This window comes from Echinops telfairi, unplaced genomic scaffold (genome assembly GCF_000313985.2).
Source record: "Echinops telfairi isolate 266 unplaced genomic scaffold, ASM31398v2 ScPeMD7_18;HRSCAF=68, whole genome shotgun sequence".
Classification (NCBI taxonomy): Eukaryota; Metazoa; Chordata; class Mammalia; order Afrosoricida; family Tenrecidae; genus Echinops; species Echinops telfairi.
In genome coordinates this window covers 81408918-81416566 of record NW_022103915.1, presented here as the reverse complement: position 1 = coordinate 81416566, position 7649 = coordinate 81408918, and positions in this window count along the sequence as shown.

The following is a 7649-nucleotide window of genomic DNA, read 5'->3' as shown; positions in this document are numbered from 1 at the left end:
CTCTCTCTAGAAATGGAGTGAAATTAATTTCAAAGAATATAAAATCAAATATATCTACATATGAGTATTGAGTCTTATTTGAAAGCAGAGAGCATACTCTTCCTCTAGAGCAATGGTTCTCAACCTTTTTAATGCCATGACCCTTTAATACAGTTCTTCATGTGGTGGTGATCTCCCAGCCATAAAATTATTTTTGTTGCTACTTCATCACTGTAATTTTGCTACTGTTATGAATTGGGCAACCCCTATGAAAGGGTTGTTTGGCCCCCAAAGGGGTCGTGACCCACAGGTTGAGAACTACTGCTCTAGAGTGTCTTACCTCTTGAGAATTATAAAAAGTTTATAAAGTTTTGTTTTAATTCTTTTTTTAAAAGATATCATTAACTTCTACTGATACTGAGGAACATTATAAATCATCCCCATGGGGTATATGGTAATTCTATTGATAGTATCATTAATTTTACCAATGTTATAGAATTTCAAATGCTGTGCAACTTTGTATTTAAAGATACATCGTTAATAAAAAAATCTTTAGAAACATTTTATTTACTTATGTGATATTATACAATCTCCTTTAGGACTAAGCCATGCATTTCCCTAGTCTAAGGAGTGTTAGTTGCTGACAGTTCACAGATGAGCCCCCCACAAATCCACCTGCTAAAGGGACATCGGCAGGGTGGTGGTGGTGATTCTTAGGTGTGGTTGAGCAGGTTCCAACTCAGTGACCCTCTGTAAAAGAGAGTAGAACACTGCTCATTCCTGTGCCCTCCGCACGATCCTTGTATTCTAGCCTGTAGGTGGACCACTGTGTAAAGCCATCTTGTCCATGCACATCCTCTTTTTCGCTGATCCTCTGACCACATTTCCAAAGTGCACGAGAGACAGTCTCACCGTCCTTACTTCTCAGGAGCATTCTGCCGATACTTCCTCCAAATTAGATCTGTTTGTTTTCTTATAAATGGTGGTATTTTCAATTGTCTTTGCCAGTCCCATAATTCAAATGCATTCCTTTCTCTTCAGTCTTCCTTATTCAATGTCCAATTTTCCTTTGCACGAAACAATTGTAAATACCATGGCTTGCACCTTCATCCTCAGAGTATCATCCTTGCTTCTGTGCACTTCAAAGAAGTCTTGTGAGCAGATTTACCCAATGCAATGCATCCTTCGGTCCCTTGACTGCACTGATCATGGAACCAAGCCAGAGGAAATCCTTGACAACTTCAATCTTTTCAATGTTTAACATGTTACCTATTAATCCAGTTGGGAGGATTTTGGTTTTCTGTACATGGAATTGTAATCCATTTTTAAAGCTGAAATCCTTGATCTTCAATAGAAAACGCTTGAAAGCACCCTCATTTTCAGCATGCGATATCGTGTGTTGTGTCATCTCATATTGTAGGCTGTTAACAAGCCTTCCTCTGATACTGATGCCACATTCTTCTTCATATAGTCACGCTTCTTGTGTTATTGTCTTAGCACATAATTGAATATCCATGGTTAAACAATATAGCCACGACATACATATTTCCTGATTTAAAATCACAAAGTATTCCTCTGTTCCATTCCCACAACCACCTCCTGATCCATGTACAACTTCCACATGAGCTCAATTAAGTTTTCTGATAATGTCATTCTTCTCAAAGCTATCCAAAGATTTTTTTATGATCCACACAGTTTAATGCCTTTGCACAGTCAATAAAACACAAGTGAACATATTTTCTGGCAGTCTCTATTTTGAGCCAAGATTCAGTTGACGTCAGCCATGAGAGCCCCTCCATCAGGTCCTCTTCTTAATCTGACTCCCACCTCTGGCAGTTCCCCGTCAATGTACCGCTGCAGTGATTTTTGAATGACCTTCATCAAACATTTACTTGCACACGCTATCAGTGATATTGCTTTACAATTTCAGCATTTTGTTGTGTCACCTGTCATTGAAATAAGTAAAAATAAGGTTCTCTTCCAGTCACCCATATCACTTTCTTCCAAAATTCTTGGCATGTTGAGTGAATGTTTTATCTGCATATTGAAGCATTTCAACCAGTATGTCATTTCCTGGATCGTTGTTCTTGGCTAATGCCTTCCTTGTTGCTTAGATTTCATCCTTCAGGACCACTGGTTCTTGCTCACAGGCGACCACTTGAAATGTTTGAATGTGGACTAGCTATTTGGGTGCACTAAGTATATTCTTTCCAACTTCTTTTGATGCTTCCTGCATCATTCAATATTGTTGCCCATAGAATCTTTCCAGATTGCAACTTGTAGCTTAATTTTTCTTCAGGTCTTTCAGTTTCAGATAACCTGAGCATGTTCTTCCCCTTTGGTTTGCTAACTATACGTCTTTGTACATTTCAGTCTAAGCCCAGCTGCCCTTTGGGGTCCTCTGGTGACACGTTCTTTCACTTCACCGATTCTTGCATTTGCCTTCGCTACGCTACAATCCAGAGCACGTTTCAGAGTCTCTTCTGGCGTCCAATTTAAACTGTTCTTTCTTTCCTATATCTTTAGTCACTTTTTGGTTTCTTCTTGCACGATGTTCTTGATGTTACCCCACAGCTCATTAAGCCTTCTAGTTCTAGAGTTCAACGTGTCAAACCTGTGCATGCGATGTTCTTGAAATTCACCTGGGACATATTCAAGGTCGTCTTTTGCGTCTCATGGATTCATTTTCATTTTCTTCAACTTAAACTGAATGTCTTCCAGCCTGCAATGCTCAGCCTCTGGCGCTCTACTTGATCATGCCCTGCTCTTCGTTAGAGGCTGCGTAGCTGAAAATGCTACGCTGCTTTTCATAATGTTGTCCATGGCTCATTCCTCAGCAGTGGACAGCCCGTTCCTCTTCACAGTCTGTTCTTTGTGGGAACGCTCCATTGAAACCTGCTCGCTTTGACTGGCCCTGTTGGTACTGAAATACCAGTGACATAGTTTTCAGCATCACAGCATCGTGCAAGCCCCCATAATATCTCAAACTGACAGCCAAGTGGGTATAGTCACTTTCCCTGACTGGCTGGCTAATATGATAGGGCCCAGGAACCTGACTTTAAGAAAGGCAATTCTGAAGAGCCATGTCCATCCTCAGCTTTCTCAGGAGATCAATTGAGACTTTTGTTACCATCAGATCACTGCTCAAGCTCTTTCCTCTCCTCGTTTTTCACAGGGTTCTTTCCAACAAATACTCCTTACCAGATCTCTGTATGCAAATCTGAATCTGAGACTACTTTTCAAAAATGCTGAGCTAAAACTCGTGGTGCAATGTGTGGTTCTACCAAGAAAAGTCTGAAATAGGATTTGGGAATTGGATTTTCTGCTTATGGACTGGCAACGAATGGGCATCACCAGTGGTGGGTGTAATACTGACAGTCTTGCTACGATATGGAGTTACCTGTTAAAAGAGTCACTACTGGTGAACTGTCGGGGGATTTCACAGAAATTGAATGACATAGTGGGTTATACATTGTGCTGCTCACCACGGAGTTAGCAGTTCATAACCAGCGGTCTCTAGGTGGAAGAAGATGAGGCTTTCTACACCCATAAAAAGTGACCGTCTCTGAAACCCACAGGAGCAGTTCTGCCTTGACTTGTAGGGTCACGAGGAGATGGATTTGACTCAATAGCAGTGATTTTGCTTTTGAGTTTGGCAGGTTCAATACTTTACACTTCCATAAGTTTCAAAAAAACATTTAGGAAGATGTTAACATGGGGCCTCTTGATGTACTAGAGAATGACCTGAAAACAGCATAAATAATAGGCAATTTACCATGAAGTATTCATGACAAACCTTAGTAGCTAAGAATCAGAACCAAAATATGCCTGCTAATGTAGCAGAGTTTCAGTATAAATTATCAACACTGGGATCTACTTGAAATAGAAAGAAATTCAGAAATGTGGATGGGAACATCTGATTAATGAACTTGAAAATCTTGAGATGATAAATTCCTATGAAACTCCCAGGACTCAGATCTAGTCAATGTTATTGGCTGATATTAAAAATGGGTGTTCCCTGTTCATTAAAGACGTATAGTATCCTTTGACTTGCAAGATAACATACCCTCACTGCCAGAGGTACCCTACCCTTCCTCATGCGGAGGAGCCCAATACCAAGGCAAGGTCACAGCAAAACCCAGTCAAGGATGTGCTGCACAAACTTCCCTAATCCTGTCTAAGCCTCACAATGCAGTTCTGGAAAGACCTGGGAAAATATACACTGATGAAACACAAAATTGAATGAACAGACGTTCATTGATATGAGGAGAGAACAGGCGTTCTCTCGTGATACAGGAATCAGTACACCGACAAGGACCCAGTGGATCTGGACTGTAAAGCAATCATAAACACAGACCAGAAAGTTAGTCTCCACCAGAGCCCGTTTCCAATGGAATCTTTTCCTCCCTCCCAGCTGGCTGCTGAACAATACATTGCCAGTGCATTCTGTCGTAGGTTCTATTAGCCACCCGCCCTCCCCGAACACATCACAGTCGGCAGCACTCAGAGCTTTCAGCTTGTTAGTGCAAATCAGCTCTGATTGCCTGCGTCTGAGAGAAAAGGACAGTAAAATCTCACATTCATATATTATTTGGGCTCTTTGTAAAAGGTTAAAAAAGAAGAATGGAGGCAAAAACTGCAGCATTTTTTAAGGGCCGAAGAAATTACTTTGTAGCACACATGGGCATACACATCTACACACACACACACACACACACACGTGGCAGCTGATAGTACACTACAGACAAACTAAATGTTAGCTAAGTGATTTACTGTCAACATGGGATGACATTCTGACATGCACTGTTTTTATGTTTTCCCATTTCCTGTGTGAAATTTGTGGAACTTTTAAAGCTATTTGACTGCAGAAGCCTGCTCCACTTCTCTGGTCACTCAAACCCTGCAGACAGTCAGTGGCAGGGGGTGGTGAAGAATTACCAGTAAATTGGGAGTTGAGAAGCAAGAGTGATGAGTGAGGCAGAGTTGATATTAGAAACTTTGATTTGGGGGTTTATAAAGGTAACCTAATGTGACAGTCAGTCATCTGGATTCTGAAATAGGAGAGTGCAAGGATTACAGATGATAGCTTTTAGTGAAGGGCAAAATCTTTTAAATCTTTTATGGCTGAAGTTTCAAGGCGAAGTCAAAACTAGATTAGAAGATAATCAATACTCTATGACTTACCAGGAGGTTTAGAGCATTTTTACTCGCAGTGCCTGGCTGAAAGAATGGTTTTGGAAAAGTCTCAAGTAGAATCAGTTAAAGAGGCTTTTTTAAGGTGACAACAGAAAAATATTTCCTAAAACTAATACAAAGTGGTATGCTTTATAAGCATGTTATGTGTCCATGTAATTAGTTACATTTATAAGCATGTTATGTGTCCATGTAAAGCCAACCAAATAGTTACCTGCATGTGATTATGGAATTTCTGATGTGGAAAAAGCCAAAAATATCACTGGCTTATTTTTCCCTACACACATGATGAGAATTTCAGCCATTTGAGGCAAACAAAAGCTAACTATTGTCTTCTAGCCTAAGCTCGGGACCTATTATGATCGTGGTGTGAGTGGAAAAAATTGACAAGTGCAGGTCTGGTACGTGTAATTATTTGTTTTAGGTGTCCTGTTGATAAGTACTTGTGAGGATATTGTTAACTATAAAATGGCACATGATCACATATTCAGGTAACACTTGTGCAGCCTCTGCCAGTGGCTCAGGATCCCTGGTGGCACGGCGGGTTGCACATTTGGCCTGCTAACCTCCAGGCTAATGGTACAAACCCACCAGCTGCTTTTCTGGTGGGAAAGATGAGGCTGTCTCTTGGCTCCCATAAAGATGAACGGTCTCTAGAGCCATGCTGCTAGGTCCTATTTGGTTGCTATGAGTCAGAATCAACTAATGGAGGAGTGGGATGCTGTTCTTGTAATTGTTTGTTTTTACCAGTGGCTAAAAAGGGCTCTATGGGGAAATGCTTCCTAAAACTTCCTACAAGCTTATTTCTCATTCCTCCTACCCCTAGAAAATTTCTGCCCCACATCTGTCTACTTTTGGATATGCAATCCTGTCTCATACTGAATAACAACGTCTAAATGCCTTCATTTCCCACAGCACCATAGTCCAACTCCCATGCATTTGTTCCCAGCTCGACATGTTTCCCCGAAAGAAAAGACCTCCATCTATCAAAGCTCTAAGTCCCCACCAGCTGCTGTCTTCTCACTGCCTTTGCATCCTTGGCTTAATTGCACCATCAAATTCTTCCTCTACCTCCCCTTCCCCATTGGCAAAAACAACAAGCTTGCTTTTGTCAGGGAAGAAGACTTCTTCCAAATCACATCCTTCCCAGATGTCAACCCCCTTTACAGTATCACTCAAAAAATGAAAAGAGTTTTATTGGGACTTCATCCTCATCCCATACAATGCAATCATATCTAGAAAAGTTGCACAATCATTACATTACCCATTTTAGAAAATTTTCTTCTTTCTTGTACTCCTTGTTATTATTGGCTCCCCATTTTTCCCAACCTCCCATCATATCCCAAGAAACGATTGATCTAGTTACTGCCTCAGTAGATCCACCCATCCTGGATTTCATTTACTGAAAAGCATACAAAAACCAAAAACAAAGGAACAAAAAATTAACTACAATAACAAAATAAAAATAGCAAAAAATCAATAAAAACTAAAAACAGGAAAAACTCTTAACCTAGAAAAACTGTAAAATGGGTCAAAAGGGATATTAAATGATAAGTGTTGAATGTTAACCTCTGTCATAATCTGCTTCCCAATGCACTCTGAAAGACAGCAAGGCCATACACAATCCTAATTTATGTTCAAAGGAGACGCACTAGATCCATGTGTATTTCCCCTTCATTTATTTTTTTTTAATTCACACAACACTTAAATGAGTTCAAAAGGGGATCAAATCTCTTTAAGAGTTGTCTCTATCATCTTCCCTTATTCCCAGAATACAGCTTTCTCCTAGCTTTTACTTGACTTTTTAAAATATGGTGATGCACAAAAATAAATTTGAAAATGCAAAATTGTGTGTTATAAGCCTCTCATTGTCTATATACAACCCAGTAAAAAGGTGGACATTTTTGTTTGTTTAGCTCCTGGATCTGGAGTTTGATCCCAAGCTGTCTTGATAGCTTTTGTGATGAGTGACCTCATCCATTTCTGCTTCTTTAAATGTCATATTTTATCTTCAATCCAAATATTTCTTCTCATCTCTAGACTCCAACTATAGCTAGAATATGCCAATGCCAATTGGAAGACTCACAGTTATCTTCAACTTAGCAGGTTCCAAATTGATTTCTTGTTTACTATTTCTCTACCCCAAGCTCACCACTTTCCCACAATCTTGCTCTTTTCAACAAATGACATCGTCTGCCCAATTGTTTGGGTAGAAGACTTGGTGTCTTCTATTCCTAAAAAGATGAAAGCCTAGGAAACTAACTTCTATGCCACTAAGACTTCTCATCTCTTATCTGAGCCAGTGTAAGTTCCCCATATTAAACAAGTATCTCCCTGCCTGTACACCTACCATTCAACAACTCGTTGTTACCATAATAGGTTGTTTAAAATATAAATCAGTTCTCCCTTGTCCTTAGGTTGTAGATACCTTTCCATTGCAATTGAATAAATCTAAATCCACTGAATGGTTCCTTCTG